The following is a 20,618-nucleotide window of genomic DNA, read 5'->3' on the forward strand; positions in this document are numbered from 1 at the left end:
AGTATTTCTCTTACTTTCATTCTCTACATCCAGGCCAATAAGTATGATGCTCCTGCTCCTACTATTCCTCCCATTGCTTCTTGACAATTTTTCTTGACAGCCAGCCTATTACACTGCACTCTTCTCCTTTCTAGCAGAATACATCTCTCAGGTAGAATCATACACCTCTGTGTGGGACTTTATATTTAATTTTAATTGCTTCCAAACTCTTTGAGAGCAGGAACCATACTCATTTCTGCTCGCTGTTGTGTTACCTTACTGTGTGCTTGGCACACAGGAGGCAGCCAGAAAAAGTAACTATTATTGTGAGGCCAGCATTCTTAATTGGAAGATCTAAAATATGAAATTCTCTAAAATCCTAAACATTTTGAGCACTGACATGATGCTACACATGGAAAATTTCACACCTGACTTTGTGTGAAGGGTTGCAGTCCAAAATGCAGGTACATTAAAAAAATATGAAATTACCTTGAGGATGTGTGTGTAAGACGTATAAGAAATATGAATGAATTTCATGGTTTGGTTAGACTTGGGTTCCATCCCTAGAGTATCACTATGTATATACTCAAATCCAAAACAAACAACAAAGCAAAAAACATAAACAACAAACAAAACCCCCCAATTCCTTGAAATCTAGAATACTTCTGGCCCTAAATATTCTTAACCTTAATTGTGTTTATTTTTCTTATTACTGAATCAGAAGGACATGAAATTTAACCCTCTTCTCATCTAGTGGTGGAAACGGAGGCTCAAGGAAGTACGGCAGCCTTCTCAAATGTAGCTAGTGTATCGTAGTTAGCACAACAGTATTGGCTGGCAGCCTTGGGTACACAAAACCAGGTGTTCAGTTTCACTTATCCTGTGGGAGATACGTTGAGAGGTTAATAAAGGACCATCTGAGGATTCTCAGAAATCTCAAGGGAGAAGTAAAGCCCCACGGGAGAGGCCCTCTGGTATGAGTGGGGATCCAGGCATGGCTTAGTGCCTTCCATGCTTAATGCACTCCCAGTCTTCTCTGGTGGTTTTACTGGGTAGCCTACATGCTCTCATTCAAGGGCATCTTAGTGGAGGTTCTTGGCCTCTGCCACACAAGTGGTTCCAATTCCAGAGCACTGGTATTTGGTTTGGAATACACTGTATGGTGGCCAAGCCAAGATTAGTTGCATCTCCTAGCTGCTGGGCTTTAGTGGAGGTTCTTGGCCTCTGCCACACAAGTGGTTCCAATTCCAGAGCACTGGTATTTGGTTTTGGAATACACTGTATGGTGGCCAAGCCAAGATTAGTTGCATCTCCTAGCTGCTGGGCCAGTGAATTTCTTTTTCCACTACATCAGTCTGCCCCTTTTAACAACAGGGTGCCCAATAACGAGGCAAATGTATGACCTGAAGATTAAGTGTCTCAGGCACTATGAGTGAGCCTGGCAAGGACTACAGGCTCAATGAAGTGTTTCCTTCCTTTCCTTGTACCCACTGGCCCAAATGCACACTTTAAGATATCAATTTCTCTTTACTCTCTCACACACTTGACAAAGTCTGGCTGACACTGCCTCCTCTTCCCTTGCAGTTATCAGTTGTCCCTGTTTTTTCCCCTGAAGTATTAGCCATCATTTCCTTGTCGACAGATACTATTTACTGAGTGCTGCAGGTAGCGTGACTTGCACTTGACCTGAGACAATGCGTGGTCCCACCCGAGGGTGGGATCGTCAGTCTCTAAAAATTCTTTGTAAAAGAATTTATTAATTTATTGAGCTTATTGGTACATCTTAGGTATACATTATGATCATGTTCATCATTGGGAAGTTGTACCTATACATGATATGTCTTGGTTGATATTTTTTCCCCATTCCCCTGCCCTCCCTTCAGCCTCTTTACTTCTTATTTACAAAAGTGTTGTTTCCATTTTTCCTTCTTTTCTCATTTTTTCTTCTTTCCTTTCCCCTGCCCACCTCTCTAGTTCCCCTTCCCCTTTGAACATTTTCTTCCTGTTTCACAATATCTGTTATGCAGTTTGATCCTTATTTACACTTTCAGTTTCTCACACCAGAGAAATAATTTGGTATTTACACATGTGTGTCCTATTTATTTCATTTAAGAGTATGGGCTCAAGATTCATCCATTTAGCTATAAGTGTCTCTAGTTACTCCTTTATGGCTGAGTAGTATTTCATTTTATAAAAAAAACCACATCTTCTTTACCCAATCACCAGTTGATGGGCATTTGGGCTGTCTCCAAGGTTTAGCTATTACAAACTGTGCTGCTACCCTCAAAATTCTAATGCAGACATATAATAGGTAGCCAAGGCCATGAACTCTAGGGTTCATAAGTGCAAACCACTTTGACACACTGATAATACTCAGAGGAGTCTGGGAAGTTTGGCTTGCAGCAGATCAGTTATAGGGTATGTGGGAAAATATACATATTCCTAGGGAAATGAAATCCAGGGCAGTGGTTTTGCCAAGTTTTTCTGTAATAGGAGGTTCCTTTCACATTCATCCAAGTTTGCATGAGCTCTTTAAGTGGATCAGTATTTCTTGACCTAGGGTACATTAACTTTTTATAATTATGCATATAATTTTGTATATCCACATATACTTTTTCAGAGAGGAGTCAATACTCCTCATCTTATCCTTAATGAGATCAGTGAAACAAAAGCTGAGAATTGGTGAACTAGACCATGGCAGGACAGCATGACATTTGTGCAGTTTTTGGTCCTGAGCTCTGTTTATTCACATGGGTAGGACACTAACTACATTGTGCATGCAGGTTTTGTTGAAAAGTCACTCCCCTGGAAGAAAATGAAGAAACACCTATGTGCTCAATTACTACCTATGCTTATATTCAGAAACTGCTAATTCTGTTTCTGAGATGAAAGATTCATTCATTCATTTTGGATTAGGGAGTCAGTCCAGTCTTTCCAATTCCTGGCCTTCTCACATTATGTGCTTAAAAGGCAGACTTAAATTTTTTCCTGAAACTATTTCTTGAGTTAGACTGAGCCAGTGTTGGAGACACTGTTTTACTCTGGCAGCCTGTATGGCTTCTGATCCCTATACATCTCACTCCTGGCCTTAACTCATTCTCCCTATTGTGTTTGACACTTTTGAAACCCACTCACTGGCTGGTCCTTTAGCAGTTGGCTCTGCCTTTGAGTGAAGCTCAACTTCTTTCCATGATGGTGTTGTTTAAATAAAAACAATACTTGCTTTTCCAGACTCCAAGGGGCCAAAGCAGTGTAGAAGTAAAAGTCCCATACTGAATTAAAAATCAATTCACAGTACCTAGCAGTTATAAACAAACACAAATCCTCCCTTATTCTGCTCTTCTCCACTTCTAAATTTCAGTCCTTACAGGCGATAATCATTAATGTGTTTATCCTCTTTTCTGCAATTCTCCATATTTCTAAAATAGCTTATTTATATTACTGCATTTTATAAAGTATTGACACTATCTCTTTGTTTCCTAAAATGAAAAGGATTTATGTCTTTTACACATTCTTCTCTGCCAATAGTTTCCTTTCCTCCTACAATCTCAATATTTTATAACAGTTTCTGATGAAAGAGATATTCACAAAATAAAATGTGGAGAAAAGCTTAAAAAATATTCAGAGCTTGTTATTTTACCCATGTAAATGTCAGTAGCAGAATCACATAGTATTCTGTGATCACATCTTGTTTCCTTTGAAGCTTTTTGTTTTCTCTGGAGCGAATAACTATCTTGATTTCTTATCTGCTTCCATGTCATTCTCAATCCATCGGTCAAAGATTTTTAGCTAGTATTAATTTTTCAACGCTTTGTCTCTCTGCTTTGGTTTAGAATAATTTCTTCTTTCAGTATTAACCTGGAAATACCCTTTAGTTCACTTCTGCATTATATGCCCATTTCCTCAGGTACAAGATCTCCTTTGTTGAATTTTACCTTGGTTAAAAAGGAGAAAGAAGGCATGAGTAGAAAACTCTTTTCAGAAATTGTATGTCAGAAAACATTTTCTTTTATTCTTATATTTAACTGACAATTTAGCTGGGTATAAAATTATAGTTTGAAGATTAAAAATTTGATGTCACTAGTTTTTTTATTATTCTTAGGATCACTCTCACTTTTAATATTTTCAATGTTACTTTACTTTTCTCCATCTAGAAGCTTCTGATATTTTTTCTGCCTCACTCATTGCATCAGTTATGATCTATTCAGGAAAATAGCACCACTGCCAGGTAATTTAGCAGAAGGAACTTAATAGGAGTAACTAACATTAAGGTGCAGGAAGAGCCAAATGGAAGAATAAACAAGCCAGAGATAGGCAATGGCAAAAATCATTAGCACTCTTAAATCAGGAGAGACTAGACAAGAGAATTTTACCAGGACTGAAAAGTTAGGGGTGCTCACTGGGGCTTGGAGAATAGAGTAAATGTGATCTTGGCCAAAGATGCTGCACAAAGCAAAGTGATAGAGGGGAGAAATGTCCAGGCTCTCTTCTTTCTTCTGGTTGTATTCTCCCACCTGTGCTTTTTATTGACTGTACCATCCAGCAGACAGCTGGTGGCCTGGAGGGATCATCCTCCTATGATACAGAGCAGAGCAAAGCATATGAGGGAAAGAATAGTGCAAGTGATGGCAGGGAATGAATTGGAGATCAAATAAGCAGGCCACTGGCTGACAGAGGATCTAAAAATTCACAGTGATGTTTCTATTTTTTTTTTTCTTTCCAATTCTGTCTTTTTTAAACTTTCTGTGAGATTGGTTCAACTTTATCTTCCAACTTTTCTATTGAATTTTAAATTTATATTATCTTTTTTTTTTTAATTTCTAAGAGTTTTCTCTTGTTCTCTGAGTGCCTCTTCTTATTTTTATTTATTTTTTTCAAAATAGCACTGTAACCTTGTGTCTTGGATACAGAAGCTTTCTTGTTTTAACTTACTTAAAGTTGGCATATTATTTTATAATTTATGGGCTGTCATGATTTACTAGGAAGAATTAAGATGAAATTTTTCTATCTGCAGATGCATAAAACAAAGTAGCCGGTATTTTACATTGGTTAAGATTAAAATTCTCTTGTTCCTCCCCATCCTCCTTCTCTTATTTCTCTTCTTCCTCTTCCTTCTTCTCTTTCTCCTTCTCCTCCTTCACTTCTTTTTCATTTTCTTCTACTTCCTGTATCACTCATTTCTTTCAAGTTAATCTATTCTTATTAAAATCTAGTCCTCTGTTTTTCATATTAGAAGATTTAAAAAAAAGTTGTAATCTGGGGCAGTCCTTTTATGTTTAAGGGTGAGCCATTACAAATTCTCTAGAAGCTCTATGCATTTAGGTGGAACTTGTCAAGTAGTACTTTATGGTAGGAAAATAAGGTGTCAAGTCAGACTTTCTGAAATGATAATACCAAATATAAAACTTTTGAAGGTTGTTTCTTTTAGATTTGGGCCAACTTCTGGAGGAAAAACACCAGCTTTCTTTTAACTACAGATTGTCACCATTCTCTGGTGTTCCTGAATGTGCAAACTCCCCCACTGCATACACAGATTAAGTAACTGCAATGTTCTGTGTCCAAATTTGCAATTTGTCCTTTGACTTCCTAAGGCTTTTTCTATTGTACAGCCAGAGGTTTGGACCACTAAGTCCAGAGGTCTTGCAATTCCAGGACTCTGTTAATACAAACCAAAAGAATAAGAGGCTGAATTTGTTGTTATTTGGGAATGAAATTTGTCATATAATGAAAATTAGTGTCATAATCATATATACACACAATTTCAAAAGAATTTTATTACCCTGAAATATCTGATGTTTATAACTTCAGAAGTCTCTTGAAGATTTTCACTGTTCTATCTTTAGAATACCAACTGTTTTTTTCTTCAACTCCAAACTGATCACCGTTCTCTGGTGTGTAATTGAGTGGGTAAACCCCCTGTTGCATAAACAAATTAAGTAATTGCTGTGTTCCATGTCCAATTTGCATTTGCAAAGACACAGCTACAAGTGTAGTTTTGCAAATGTAGAACTAGAGCCTAGCTTTAGAGAGTGGATCAGTATTTCTCCAATTAATTTCAGAAATGCCTGTTTGGATTTTTGTTTTAGTTAAACAATGTGTAGTACCCATTTTTTTTTAAATGAAATAATGCTGCATCCTTAGTACTTTGGCTTTCAAATCTAGTTTTATAGTTCTTAATGCAACCTCTGTTCTTGACTTGGGGCAGAATATGTTAAATGCTGTTTTTATTTCTAACCAGGTATTCTGAGCAGGGGGTGATTTTATAACCTGGGATATTTGCTCTTTTGAGGTTAGCAGGCCACCCATAGCTTGTTTTTTCTCCTTATTTAAAAGTTAAAAATTTAACTAATTAAACAAATATTCCTGCAGTGTTGGATGCACAGCAGTATTGTCAGGGAGGTGGGCAATATACTGGGCATCCCCTCCATTCCAAGTCTCCTCTGGCACTCAAAAATGAAATCTAATGCCAGCGAGCACACAGTCAAGGTATTTGAACAGACACATGGCTTAATAAATAATTGTTTAAAGAAGCCAGACCTTACATTTTGGAAAATCCAAGATATTGATGAAAAGCATTCTAGGTAATTTCCTGAAATGAGGGGAAAGACTTAGCCATAAATCTGTGTAAAACAATTTGTATTTTGACACTCATTTCGCACAGAAGCTGTGTGGAAGATGACACTCATTGTAAAGTTATCAGATCACCAATAAAATCTTGGCTAGACATTTCACCTCCTTTTATCTCCCACAATGTAACTGAATTGGAACTGTATACTCATACTGGAAGTTAAAAAGTTAGCTTTTCCGTCAAATTAATGAAAGAAAAAGAAAATACAACCTATTTCAAGCTGTATTTGCTCACTTTAGTGAGATGGTGCACAGACAAGCTTTCTGCTAGAGCTACATTGGAATAGGCGGGGGCTTCCTCCTTTTGTTCTCCCCCTCAAAGTGAACCAGGGAATAATTTGTCCAAATGAAAAGGCCCTTTCAGGCACTGGAGGGCTTAGCTAATTGTATTTGAGACAAGAAAAGCAAACTACAAGCTGGCTTTTAACAATAGGAAAATCACGAGTTCCCATGCCAATGTATTAATACGATTAATTTTATTAGGAAAATGTAATCAGGCATATGGAGGCACTGCAGAGAAAGAAATATTGAAACATATTTATATGAAGATGCATTGAAATCTTAAAAAAATCCTACACCGCTTTAGTTTTTTGAGATAAAGGGGGAAATTGCCTAGCTCTGTAACTTCTAAGTGGCTTCAGCTGTGCTAAATTAGTGTTTGAAGAATTTAGGAATGTCCTGATTAAAGTGTTTTTGTTTGATTGTAAATAAGTATCCACTTGTTTTGTAATTGTCACATATTGGTAGGTGTGGATTGATAAATGATAAAAAGTGCTGTTGCATTGGTACACTCTGAAAAAGCTCAGCAAAGAATCACAGCACTTAAGGAAAAGGATTTTTCTAAGCGATAAGCTTAATTTTGTCCTTTCAAAAGATGGTCACTATTTTGTTGTTGTTATGTGTGGTGATGCAATTACTTTGAGTTACATGTTTTGCAATAATGGTGACAATATATTAAAGTATGCATTACTAAAATAGCAATGCAGTATGAAAGTATGTTTCACAATTGAAAAGCTAAGATGTTCTTTTACTGTCACTGTGGAGTAGAAGCACATTTCAAGTCATTTAGTCAACTTTGCAACAAAAATACAATTTAATTTCTTTTCAGGATAATCATATCACCTTAAATATGGACTATAAATACATGGCCAGTTCAACTCACAGAAATGACATTTGTCAGTCATAACAATTGTACCCCTGAATGTAGGTGAAAGAACCCAGATGGAGAATGATAACTCTCCTACCTTTTGTCTGGCTCTCTTACCCTTTCTCTTGCCTCTGTACACCTCATGTCTTAGTATCCTTTTCTATTTACTTAAGAGGAACTCATGCAAATATATAAAAGTGTAGTAGATTAGCTTTACAAAGACAATGCATTTGAAGGAGGAAACCTGAAAATAAAAGGCATAAAGGAAGTGAATCTGGAGGTGGTATTTTGGTCAATTAGAAGACATGAGTGTTCTTCAAATGCTAGAATTTTCACTTCTTAAAGAGATCCCTGTTCATTTATTTCTAGTCAGATCACTCAATGGCTAAAGCAGCACAGCACTTTCAGAACTTGAACTCTGTTAGTTTGCATTTAACTCATGGAGCAGTAGCAAACTAGCTTTGGCATTTCCAGTCATTTGACAGGCACCAGGAGGAAATGCCCCTGTAGTCAGTCTTCCAGCTTGGAAGAAGGAAGGTGGCCAAGGCCACTGCCAGCATTCCTGGCCATGGCACTAACAGAGGACTCTGGCTTTGGATGCTGACATCAGCCACATGTTTTTAAAGTCTTAGGACAGAGTTCTGGTTCATAAGGCCCAGCCATTGATGTTGATATCCATGTGGGTAGATATGGTTGAGAGTCCAAGCCAGGGGTTCAATAAATATTAATTGATGGGGATTAAAACAATTGACATCTCCAGGGCATCTCATCTGTATGTGAGAAACTTTATTTTTAAAAATTAATTTTATTGGTACAATTTAGATATACATGATGATCACATTCATCATAGGCAATTTGTACCTGTACATGATATATCTTTTATTTATTATTTTTGAGACAGTGTCTCACTATGTAGTCGAGACTGACCTGGAACTCACTATATAGCCCAGGAGGGTCTCTAACTCACAGCGTGTACATGATATATCTTGATTCCTCTTTTTCCCCCCTCCCCCGTCCCTCCCTCAACCCCTCTTCCCTTTCTTATTTATAAAACTTTGCTTCAATTTCATTCTTCTTTTTTCATTTTTTTCTTTTCCCTTCTCCCCTCTGCAAGTTCCCCTTTCCTTTGGAAAAATTTCTTCCTATTTCAAAATATCTCTTATACATTTTGGTCCTTATTTACATATTCAATTTCTCATACCAGAGAGACAATGCAATATTTACACGTGTGTCTGATTTATTTTACTTAAGAATATGATCTCAAGGTGCACCCACTTAGCTATAAATGTCTCAAGTTTATCCTTTAAGGCTGAGCAGTACTACATTGTATATAAAAATCACATCTTTTTTATACATTCATCAGTTGATGGGCATTTGGGTTGTTTCCGAGATTTACCTATTATAAACTGTGTTGCTATAATTATGGGCACACAATATTGCTGTAGTATGATGCTTTTAACTTTTTTTTTTGGGAAAATGACCAGAAGGGGAATAGCTGGGTCAAATGAGACCTCTAATCCTGATTTCCACAGTGGTTGTACTAGTCTACACTCCCACCAATGGTGGAGAAGGGTTCCTTTTTCCCCACAACTGTACTAGCATTTGATGTTGGTTGATTTCTTGAAAATAGCCATTCTTTCTGGACTGAGATGGAATCTCAATTGTTCTTTTAATTTGCATCTCTTGAATGATCAATGATGTTGAACATTTTTCATGTATTTATTTGCTGTTTCTACTGCTTCATTTGAAAAGCATGTAATCATTTCAGATGCCCATTTTTGGATGGGGCTTTAAATTTGGGAAACTTTTTTTTCAATTATTTATATGCTCTAGATATTAGTCCTTTGTCTGAAGAACAACTGACTAAAAATTTTTCCCACTCTGTGGGTTGTTTTCACTCTGTTAGTGATTTCTTTTGCTGTGCAAAAGGTTTTTTGTTTTTGTACCAGGAATCAAACTCAGGACTTACACTTGAGAGACAGGTGCGGTGCCACTGAGCTAAATCCCTGGTCTGCAAAATCTTTTTAATATAATAAGATCTTAGTTGTTGATTCTTTGTAGTATTTCCTATGTGATCAGGGTTTTGTTCATGAAGTCTTTGCCTACATTTATGTTTCCAAGAGTTCTATTTTCTCTTACAGCAGATTTAATGTTTTTAATATTTTTTTCCTCATTGAGTTTATTGGTACATTTTAGGTATACAGTACAGTTATATTCATCATTGGGATCTTGTACCTTTACATGACAGGTCTTGGTTCTCATTTTTTCCCCTTGTCCCTGCCCTCCCTTCACCCGTCCTCCTCTCCCCCTTTACAAACACTTCATTTCTATTTTTTCATTTTCTCAGATTTTTTTCTTTTCCCTTATTAGCTTTCCCCTACCCTTTCCACTTTCCCTACACCTTTAGCTCCTTTCTTCCTATTTCACATTGTCCATTATATCATTAGGATCTGATGTACTATTACAGTTTATTCACACCAGAGATCTGTTTTAATATTTAGATGTTTGATCCTTTTTGATTTTGGTTTAGTGCACAGGAAGAGACATGGGTCTAGTTTTAGTCTTTGGCATGTGGAAAGCCAAATTTTCCAGCACCATTAATATTTGTTTTATATAATTGGGTGAACTGGTATGTGGTGCATATATATTTGTGATTGTTATCTCTTCTTGGAGTTTTCCTTAAATAAGTATGTAGTGACCTTATTTGTCACTTTTGATTAGTCTTGGCTTGAAATTCTCATTGTCTGCAAATAGAATAGCTACCCCTGCTTTTCCAGGTTCCTGTTGCATGGAGTATTGTTTTTGATCCTTTGACCTTCAGTGTATGCATTTCTTTTTTTAGTAAATGTATTTCTTGTTTGCATTGGATTTTGTTTCTTGATCCATTCTGCTTATCCATTTCTTTAGATTGGTGAATTGAGACCATTTACATTAATAGTTATAACTGATAAAGTATTGGCTTATCCTTGTCATATTATTTTCCTTTTTTTGGTTACCTGTCTTTCCTCTCTATTTAATTGCTTGTTCTGCCTGATGGCTTCTTTCTACTGGTGTTCTTGGAATTGTGTTCTTCATTATCTCTTTCGAAAATATCCTTCAGAACACTTTATAGGGCTGGTTGGTGGTCATGAATTTCTTCAATTGTTCCTTGTCATGGAAGTACCTTATTTCTCCATTGATTTTGAAAGATAATTTTGTAGTGTACATCAATTTGGGTTGGACACTGTTTTCTTTCAGGTCCTGAAATAATTAAATCCAAGCTTTCCTTCACTTAAGGGTTTGTGTTGAGAAGTCTGCTGTGATTCTGAGGGGTGTTCCTTTATTTCTTTTTGCTAACAGCTTTTAATATTCCATTCTTGCACTGTATTTCTGGAATCTTTATTATTATATGCCTTGGTGTAGGTTTATTTTGGTTATGCCTAATTGGAGTTGTATATGCCTCACTTATTTGCATGTGCAATTCTTTTTCCATGTTTGGAAAGTTTTCTGCCATTACTTCTGTGGACAGGTTTTTTATGGTATTTGCACTGACCCTGACTTTCTCATTAACTCCAATCAATGATTTTATTCTTCTTTGTGTCATCTTGCAGAGTTTGGGTTGATTTTTCATGTTCCATTGCCATTTTTGAGATATATTTATGTTCATGGTTGCTAACTACAATTGTATTTAGATTTGACATTCTCTCTTTGCCTTCATTCAATTGGTTGTGTATACTTTCAGTGGAATTTTTGTTCTTGAGGATATGTTTGAATCCATTTCTTAGATTCTGTTTCTTTCCTATGTTAGGTGTTCATGGTTTCTATCATTTTCCTAAGCTCTTTAAAAAAAAATCTGTGTCTACTCTTGATTCATTGAGCATGTCCTTCATTTTGATCATCATTTCTTTTTCTACCTGAAAGATTATTTTCTCTATAGCCTCATTCATCTATTTTTTTTTAAAATTCTGCTGCTATCATTTCAGATAATTTAGGTGGGTGGCTTCTAATTTCCTCTGTGTTATTGTCCCCTGGATTTGTTCTGGGTGGTCTGGAGGTCTGGTGTTGCATTCTGCCTCTGTGTCTTGTCATTTCTATTTTTAAAATTTTATTTTGTTTTCTATGTTGATTCTTTTAAATTTCTTATGGTAGATGATAGCTTTATCACTAGTGCCAAGATTTCCCTAGGAAATGTCTATTCTTCAGAGATGTCTTCTGGGCATAAGTGACTCTTTGTCTTTGTGTTTGTCCCAAGATCCTATCTTCCCAATTTATTAAGGATGAGGCATTGCTATTTATTTGACTCAGCACCCAGTCCTTTGGTACTTGTCTGTGGTGATATTTATGACCACAGCCAATCACAGTGTTGTCAAACAAGGGAGAAAACTGATTATAATAAGTATGACATCCTAGCTAAAGTAGTACAATAAGCAATAACAATAGCATCAGGCACAGCCTAGAGACTGACAAACTGTGGTAACTATTAATTTAGTACCTTTACCCATAAGAGAAAGATCTACTATTATATAACAAAATCCAACACAAGCTAAGAATTTGTATGTAATGAGTTTCTCCTTAGTGGAGTAATTTTACCCTATGGGGGGATTTAAGAGGAATAGAGGACAAAACAGAAACAAATGAAGAGAAACATACTTAGAAGCAAGTTTAGAGGACAAAGGATGGTCATCCAAGCTTTGGGAAACCAAAGAGAGCAAGAGAGAAAGAATAAAAGAGAAAATGAAAGAATATTGAAGTGAACCAGAAAGACAAGTGACAATATTCACTAAAATGAAAATATCATAAAATCAAGAGACATAGTTGAGGAAAGAGAGAAAGAAGACAAGTAGAACAAAACAAAATCAAAAGTAAAAACCTAAACAACCTAAAAAAATAAAATAACCAGCAACTATACAGAAAAAGGAAAATGAAACAAACAAAAGACAAACATTCCTCTTGTGTTCACAGTCCTGTGGTAGTATCCAAATCAGAGTCCAAAGCTGTGTTGTGTTACCCCACCAAGTCTGCAGTAGGATTAGTGCTGGGCTCAGGGCTGATTTTTGACTTCTGGATATAGGGACCAGGGCCAGTCATTAGCCAGCAACTTTTTGTATGTCTCTTGGCAGTCCACTCAAGTCTTCTTACCATGATTATCTCTATTCACTCTCCCAGTTGCCGTGGTACCCTCAGGGGGCAACAGCCTAGGGCTGCTCTAAGTCCTGTGTAGAGCTGGCTCTTCCAAGTCTTTGAACAGCCTCCTCTGTTCTACCCCTACTGGAACAACTCTGCCCTGTCATGCTGCTTATTGTAGGGTAGGGAGAGGGGAGGTGTTCTTTCTGTGCAAATATTAGTTTTTTCCAAGGTTCTTCCATTGGCCCTCTTTTCTCTCAACATGATTTCTGTGCAGTGAATGTCCTCATCTACATGGGATGATCACTTCTATCTGGATACCACCGAACTTTCTATCTCTGATTCCAATCTCTCTCCTGAGTGGCAGTTTCTCACTTCCAGCTTTCCATGAGCTTAACACAACCATTATGCAGTCCTAGCATCAGATGATAGTGATATTAGACACAGACTTTTTAATGTCTCCATTCTTTGAGAACAGTGTCTGTTTAGGATATTTTCTCTTTAAATTCTGTATCTCAGCTTTTAAAATGTTATAGCAGGTCCTGACATAATGACAGCTGACCTTATTAACAGTGGATTTAGTGAGAATAAGCCTTTCCTGGCTTTATTTCAATTTATAATTTTTTATCAACTCTAAAGCTAACTTTAATAATCTAATATTCAGTATTACTTTTTTCTTTTGATCCTGTTTTCCTGGCAGTTAAAACATTGTGTTTGCCAAATAAACTTCCTTGTTCTCTCCCTTTCTTAGTATGCAGCTAATAACTCAGCAATCTTTTACATGCAAGGGTAGTCAAAATAAGTCCTCTTTAGAAAATGCTGATATTCTTGGTGCTGTGGGTGCTACTTAGGTGTTTATGGAGTGCCTTACTTGATATATAAATTAACTGATGGTGAAGGTGTATGTCTGTAGTCAGGCAACTTCAGTTTTAGTTTCTTTCTATCATTCTCTCTGCATGATGTTGCTTGAATCAGAGAACCCTGTTAGCTTCAGTTTTTCATGTACACAATAGACTTTTTGGACCATGTAGGTACTAAATTCCCTTCAAGTTGTATAATTTTGCAATTTTGTAATTCTTTGATGCTGTTAAGAATGAATATGAGGCCAGACATGGTGGGGCACATCTGTAATCTCAGCAGGTAGGAGGATCACTGTGAGTTCAATGCCAGCCTGAATTGTGTAGCAAGATCCTGTCTCAAAAAACAAAAACAATTTTTTTGCCAGTTTTTGTATTTATATAGCTTATACTATATTAAAGAAACCACATATTATATGCTTTTGCGTCTGACTCCCTTTGCTTCAAGGGCTGATTTTGAGATTTTTTTTGCATAATGTTGCATATTTTTGTAGTTCATTATTGCTTTTTAAAAGTTCCATTGTTTAAATATACCAGCTTGTTTATTTCTCTATATATCTATCTATCTCTGTCTCTATATATCTCCAATTTGGGACTATTATGAATAAATTTGTAGTGAGCCTTCTTGTATGTCTTTTTGTGGACATATGTTTTAATATCTGTTGAGTAAATGGCTAGGAATGGAATTTCTGGGACACAGAGTAAATGCACACTTAATTTATAAGAAATTGCCAAGGTAAGACCATTTATATTTATTGTGGTGCAAGGGCTCAAGCCCAGGGCTTCAGGCTAGACAAGCACTCTACTACTGAGCTAAAATAACAACCCTACCCTTATTTTAAGTATACCTATAGCCACCCTTTTGATCTATTCCCCCCAGTTTATACAACATGAGTATCAGCCAGATCCTAGGGGAACAAATGTTCCTATGACATGGCTGGTGCATCAAGGAACACGTGCATTGTCAGGGTACCCATGCATGCAAAAATGTAAAATAGACTAATGAGTGAAATAATATAAGATTGTGCTAAGTACACTTGCAGAAGAATGGAGGAACTGGTGGGTCAGAGATAACTTCAGCAAGAGCATGTTTGAGAGGCTCACAGAAGGTTGATGTATCTGTTAGGGTCTTGGGAAGAAATAGAAATGCACTTAAAGAAAGTGAAAGAGAATAAAGGCACTAGTTGCAAAGGTATATGTGGAGTTAAAGAAAACCAGTAAAGAATGGCAGAGAGCTCTAGGGCTTGAAAAAGTGTAAAGCATTATCTTCCTGAGACTGGAAGGAGCAAGAGGATGGAGAGATTATCAAACTTGCAATTCCTGTGGCATTGGGAGTAGCCCTCTATGGCCTCTGTGGAGAGCAGACCCTGACACTCTGACTTTGATCTCTTTACACCCTTCCTATCCACTATGGCCTGTTCTCTTCCCTTGTACTTTCATCACTACCTAGTAGAGCATTTTAGGGTGCCCATGGCCAACACCTGCCCTTTTCTTGTTGTGTTTTTATTTGTGCCTCTGCCCACCTCAATGTCCTTCCTTTGCAGGACGCAGACTCCTGGAAAGAGAGGCCATCACATGTCTTGTGGGAGTTGGGTCACTAGCTATAGAGAGGCCAGATGCTGGTGGCATGTCAAGGCCAAGGACAAATGTCACTCACTTGCTCATCTGAAAGCCAGGGACAATTAATGTCATCATGCATGTGCCTTCCCTATTAAGCCTTTGAGCATGATGGGTGATGAGAAGCATCTATAAATGATGTATGTGAGATACATTCAAAGAACAAGGATATCAGATATCTGAATTTCTTGTGTGAGCATTGGGGAATTTAAATTTCATTCCTTTTACTTGTGCTCCATGTCCACCAGGTTCCAAAGTGAAGCCCATGGAGTCCTCTTTGTGGTTCCCCCGGGGGGGGGCCCTGGGTAGCGTTCCTTACTGGGGCTTCTCATGTTAATAGATTCCATGTGCCAGTCCAAGGTCCTGTGTTCAGCTTCCACTGCCAATCCTGTCATTAAGGGAACTAAATGAGGCACCATGACTTTACACAATTATCATCCAAAGAGAGACTTTAAGAGGCCATTCTATTTTAGTATGAGAGAGAAAAAAAATTTCTCCGCAGGCAGCTCTTCTCTGGGCTGTAAGATCTCAGTTAATTTGATAGTCCAGGTTATGCTTAAAGGATGGAGTTGAGGTCAGGATGGAGATGGTTGTTTGGAAATTTAGGACAAACTCTCATCCCAAGTAAGTCTTAACTTCAATCTAGAGAGAAAGAAATGGGTTAGACAAACAAGATAGTAGTTTTAGCCAAGTACAGAGCCATTGGTGGAGATCTGCTGCCTGACTGCCAGTAGGTTACATACTCTGCATTCTCCCAGAGTTCAACCAGGATAAGGGAGAAGATGCTCAGTTTAACTTCTCTCAAGTTAAAATAAGTCAGCAGGTGACCCAGTTTGAATTCCATGAAGACTGGCACAGTATAGACAAGCCGACACTGGCATGTCTGTCAGTAAGAGTGAGATCCTCTTGTTTGCTATTGAGGAAGTGTGGGAGTTGTTACCACTTCCCTAAATTGTAGGCTTTTGATTTTATGATTTAAAAGGAAGCTGAATGAGAATAATTACTCTTATGGCTTGTATGCAGATGTCTCCCAAAAGCCTCATTCACTCACAAGTAAGGCTTTTCCGAGCTGACTGGATCCTTTGCGTGTGATACTAGGATTAAGAGTGTGTGATACTAAATCAGTCCTCTAATTGGAATAAGCATAGTTCTGGGTGTGGTTGAATGGATTTTCTGAAGACAAAATCCCCCCTCCATCCAAAAGGCTGGTAGCCTGGATGGGAGAAAAGGGAAAGGTAAGATAGCTGCTTGCTGCCTCCTACCTGCTCCGAGATGGACCATTTTTACTCTGTGATGCCCCTCTGCCACGCCACCATACCTTGGAGCCAGCTGATTAGGGACTGAAGCCTTTACAAACTATGAGCTGAAATATACCTTTCTTCCTTTAACTTTGGATGTTGGGTATTCTGTCTCAGCAATGAGAAAAGTAACTATGACAGCTACTATATTTGTAAAGGTTAGAATTCATTTGTGAAGTATTCATCGAATGCAGACCATCCTTTGATGTTTGGGTTGCTCATTGTTAACTATGAAGGAGGAAGGGCAGGTTACAAATTCCTTTCTTCTCTTACCTTCTCTCCATTGAAATTTTGCTTTTCCCCATCCGTCCTTCAACTGAATGAGAGGCTAAAGTGCATCTTTTTCAAAAGATTATTGAGAAATTCTGCTCAACCTTCTCAGCTTCCCTTACTTTGAGAACCATTGGTTCATGTAATAACAATAGAACCACTGTGAGATGTGCCTGAGTTCGTGTAGATTCCACAAGCAAAACTCTCAACCAGTTTAGCCCTGCAATGAACTTTGGCAGCTTTTCTCCAGCAGTCTATCTGAAAGCTTTACAGGCTCTCCCTGGTATCTAGGGATTCCCCACTTTACACAGGTCACTCTCACTTTACACCACAGCCCAGGCATGCAGAGTTTTTTACTTTCTTATTTGGAAGACAGCACTGAGATCTCATATAAACATGAATTTGCCTTCCCAGAGGACAATGGGAAAGATGCTATTTACTGTCACAGAAAGGAGCCATGTTAGGAATGTCAAATCTTTACACTTACTTACAAAATAAAAAATAACACTTCTATTCATTTCCCCCATGAAAATGAATTAGGAGATGTGGCTGGCATGTGCTATCGGAGAAGAAGGCATTTTGGGCGTCCATGTGATGATTTCTATGAACACAGCCAATCCCTGTGCCCACTTGGGGCTGTCAGGTAGAGATTGCAAACTTTTGTTTTTTTAATTCAGTTTGTTTAGCATGTAGTAGGAGAATGGCTGCACTTAGGAATCTAATTAAGACTTAGGGCTAGTGATGATAAGGAGGAATTTCTAGTTAGATAGGATGCTACATACTGAACAAGTTTCTCAGATGGGGGGACCTCTATTTTCTGTGATTGGTGACAATAGCACAATCTGTGTCAGTCAGGAGGTTCAGGAGCGGTTTAGTCCAGAAGGAAAGGGACAGACCAAATTACCTGGATCCTTTCATCTTGGCAGTCCAGTGGAAAATGCTCCTGAGACAACTTAATACTGCTTTTTTCTTCCTCATTTTCTCCCCCTTAATTTGCACTTCCAATTTTCAGTGTCTATAATGTGTTATCGGGCTTTCCTCCTATTAAAAACGCATGTGAATGTGAGAATGTTCTCCTCTAGAGAAGACGCTCCCTAAGATTTTTGCTTCTGGCCTACACTCTTATGAGGTAGGTGCTGAAACGTCCTCCACAGCAGAGTGGGGTGGCAGTGAGTCTCATCAGGGACGGCAGCTCTCCTGCTAATTTTGGCAGGAAAGGGAAACACTCAGCTACTTTGAGAGAAAAGAAGATAAATTTGTGATCCATTTGCAAATCAAGATGGAGTGATTTTCAGACCTGGGGATGTGCTGAGAGCCATCTATTCTCTTCTATCATGGCACTTGTTAGAACAAAGTAGTCCTAGTTCATCCTTCTTGGTCAAATAGTTATTCTTCCCATCTTGGATTATGGAAGACATACTGAGGGGAAAGGAAGGGGACGTTCCAGATGGGGTAGTGCTGATGTGGATGTCCTTTGCTTCAGGTGACTCTGGGTTAGAATTTTGAGAAGGGGACAAGAGGAGAAGGAAGAGAGGTGGATGGAATAGGCCCAGCACCTAGTACTTGATAATTTTAGCAGGGATGTCCTAAGTGCCCCAGGAATAAGGGACTACAGAACATGATACCACAGTATAGGGTGCAGGAAGACTGAGGGAGGTATAACTTTGGTCTTTAAGCATGGCAAGGATTAAGCTAGTTTTTCTAAGGCACTTATACCTTCCCCACTGCACAATTCTGTGATTCTGTGACTTCTTTCTGTAACAAGGTGGTTTCTGCACAATTATCAATGAGAAGATAGACCTTTGTAAAGAATATCATTGTGGCTTGAGAATAATAAGCTAAAATCTACTTATTAAAATTCACCACCAGCATGTATGCTTTCTCAAGTCTTGATGATTTCATGGCCTAGGTGAAAATTTAATATTCCTCTGGAAAACTGAATTAACATGGAAGAAAATTATGTTTGACTAGTAGATGTTATTTCTACAACATTATTTGCCTAAGAAAATAAATGACTCTGAGACTTAAGATTGATAGCTAAGAGTAAGAGCCAACTTCTACCAGGTCCTTTTCTGGTTCCAGGAACTATCTTAGGCATTTTACATGCAGTAGTTAATTTAAATCCCAGAAAAACTCTATAATGGGAGTTGATTCTCAACCTCTATATGACAGATAAGTAAATTGAAGGCTGGAGAGAATAAGTACTATGTCAGGTCTGGGACTTTTTCCCACCCTCCACCTCTGCTTGAGGGTCAGCAGGATTCGCCAGCTTGGGCTGCACCCATCATATTATGCGGAATGGAGATCTTCACGTTGTGGAAGTAAGAGTTTGCCGGGGCATCGCAGCAGAAATGAGGAGGCTTAGGTTTCAGCAGGTGTAAAATGGGCCAACATGATATGTTACACCTATAAACACTATTTTCTGAACGCTGCTGTTAGGAATTAAAAGCTAAGCAGGATCTTTACATTTATAACTCTCTACTGCTAGACAATTAGACAGGTGAATGAAGATTCTGTCTGATGTTGATAGAAGTCTTTTAGATTCCTCAAGTCATTTAAAACTGACTGACATCAGTGAGATAGATTTTTCTCACTTTCCAGCTGGGGAAACTGAGGCTCAAAAGGTGCAAAAACACAGCTGGGAAATGGCAGGGCTGCAAAGGAGGCCCAGTTCTTTATCCATTATTCTTATCTGCTTTTCAGCACTGGGTTTTGGTGAATCTGAAACATTTGCTCTGCAACATGGTCAGGACCCACTGTCTTTAGGGGTGAGTTGAGGCCTAGTGACCCCAGAGGTGAGCCAAGCTTTCTGTAAGCTGGGATTCGAGCCAGGCAACACAGGGCACCTGTAGCTCTGCAGACAGGGTGCATTTCTACAGAGGGCACAGGTCATGCCTTGCTCAAGAGACTCACAATGGCCCTCCCAGCAGCACCCAGTTTGCTCTGCTGCCTTGCCTCTGTGCTCTGACATAGGAGGTGTGGATTTACTTTTGTACTTTTTATACAGAGATGTTAAATTACTCAATGTTTTCAGATTGTATGTGCTTATTTCCTGTCCAATGGAGGTTTTAATGTGGTTTTTAGGATTTACCAAAGGGTGCTTATTATCTAGTTATAAAGTAGAACAAAGTGATCAAATGCCTACCAGAGACAGCCTGAGTTCCTGTCACCTCCCACCCTGCAAGATGTATCTTCATTTTCAAAACTCAGTTCAACTTTTGCCATTGCATTTAAAGCCTAATTTGCCTGTCCCTCTTCAACCCGTAATATTGACTACTTTCTCTCTCTCTCTTTTTTTTTGTATCCTTTCTGTATCCTGCACAGAGCTCTAACACAGCACCAATGACATGTAGAGTCTATACAATAGTCAAAATGGTATTTGGCTTATATTTGTTGAATACTTGATGTGTGCCAGGCATGCTGTACTGACCACTATATGGCCCTGTGTCATGTGACTCTTGCAACCACCTCTTAATACAGGTCCTAGTCTGATGATCAGTGTGCAGATGAAGGAAACACAGCCAAGGTGACTAAGCCACTTTCCCAAGTTCACTTGGCAAATGTTTCTGTTAATGAAACTATAAGTTTCTGGAGGGCAAGGCTACCCTTACTTGAGCCAGAGCACAATGGAATGTACCAAAGGCCCAAGTCTGTTTTCCATTCTTTACCTTGGCACTTGACAGCAGGGTGGAAAGAGAGATTGAGATGTATGATTTTTTT

At 38.2% G+C, this 20,618-nt stretch overlaps 1 protein-coding gene across 1 annotated transcript in view; it reads left to right on the plus strand.

Annotated features, from left to right (window-relative positions):
• The window catches only part of Npr3 (natriuretic peptide receptor 3), a 60,828-nt gene that overhangs the window by 28,709 nt on the left and 11,501 nt on the right, over positions 1-20,618 (plus strand). The window lies entirely within an intron of this gene.

This window comes from Fukomys damarensis, unplaced genomic scaffold, assembly GCF_012274545.1.
Source record: "Fukomys damarensis isolate Sample0158 unplaced genomic scaffold, DMR_v1.0_HiC HiC_scaffold_1, whole genome shotgun sequence".
Lineage (NCBI taxonomy): Eukaryota > Metazoa > Chordata > Mammalia > Rodentia > Bathyergidae > Fukomys > Fukomys damarensis.